Source organism: Dipodomys spectabilis, unplaced genomic scaffold (assembly GCF_019054845.1).
Source record: "Dipodomys spectabilis isolate Male_0828 unplaced genomic scaffold, ASM1905484v1 ptg000295l, whole genome shotgun sequence".
In the NCBI taxonomy this organism is placed as follows: Eukaryota; Metazoa; Chordata; class Mammalia; order Rodentia; family Heteromyidae; genus Dipodomys; species Dipodomys spectabilis.
This window is the reverse complement of record NW_024870972.1, coordinates 2,120,591-2,122,005: the sequence shown is the minus strand read 5'-3', so window position 1 is coordinate 2,122,005 and position 1,415 is coordinate 2,120,591.

Here is a 1,415-nt window from a genome sequence, read left to right as displayed (position 1 = left end):
GACCAAGGCCTGCAGGATTAGGAGGCAGAATGTACACACTCAACAGGGACGTGAGTTGCAAAACCACTTCATTCATTCCAGGCACAGCCAGCAATGAAGGGAAACCTGAAATATTTGTTAGAGTTACACCAGGGTCATGCTTTTCTCAGCCTCTTCAAACAATGATTAATTAAGCTTCCTTCCTCAGGTGAAGGGAGCCTCAGGCTATCATTAGGTTACCAATAGAGAGCCAATTTAGTGGGGGAGAGGCGAGGATCAGATTAGAAAATCCCTTATCTCTGATATTAGGGAGTAGTTTTTTGACTCTCCATCTGGCAGATATGAAGGCCCTTCTTCTACCTTTGCCAGTCCATTCTCCTTCCTTCATTCTCCACATCATTAATGCAAATCCCCAGTTCAAGGAGAGGCATGGTTATTTCTCTTCTGTCTCCAACAGCTGAATTAGAGCCTGGCTCTGCCCTTTTGTCTCTGGGGCCTTTGGCTACCTGAAAAGTGGGAAAAAGACAGTTTTCCTCCTCTGTGGTTGTGTGAAGGCGATGCTGGTGGCCTGGCACATTGCAGAAGGCCTCATTACTGGGAATTATTCCCTTCTTTCCTGCTGATGTCCAAGACTAGATACATCTATCATTTTTCTCTCTGTCTATCTATCTATCTATCTATCTATCTATCTATCTATCTATCTATCTATCTATCTATCTATCTATCTATCTATCTATCTATCTATCTATCTATCTATCTATCTATCTATCTATCTATCTGCCTATCTATCTATCTGCCTATCTATCTATCTATCTGCCTACCTACCTACCTACCTACCTACCTACCTACCTACCTACCTACCCACCTACCTACCAACCTACCTACCTACTACCTTAGCTATCTCTTTGATAATTCTTGGGCTGAAGTCAAGGCCTGAGCACTGTCTCTAACACTCTACTACTTGAGCCACAGGACCAATTCTGGCTTTTATCTGTGTATGTGTTACTGAGGAATCGAACCCGGGACTTCTTGCATGCTAGGCAAACACTCTCTCACTAATCCACATTCCCTGCCCCCTCATCTTTTTTCTTAAAGTTAGTTTTACATAAGTATGCTAGCATTTTACATCGCCAGGTGTATTTTTGGAACACAGATTATTCCTATGAACCCCGATCTATTCTTCCCCTGCCTGATTTGTGACAGTTCCTGCATTGGCCTCATAATAAAATGTAAATAAAGGCTGCTGAGAGCTTTAGTGTGCATCATATAAGGACACAGGCCTGGAATCTGAGAAGAGAAAAACGATGGGGCTGAAATGAACAGAATGATGCAGTATGCGCAATGAGCATACCTGAAAAATAAATCAGTAAATAAAAGCAGAAGCATTGCATACAGCCTGTTTGCACTCAGGGAAGTAATATACACCTGTAAGTAGG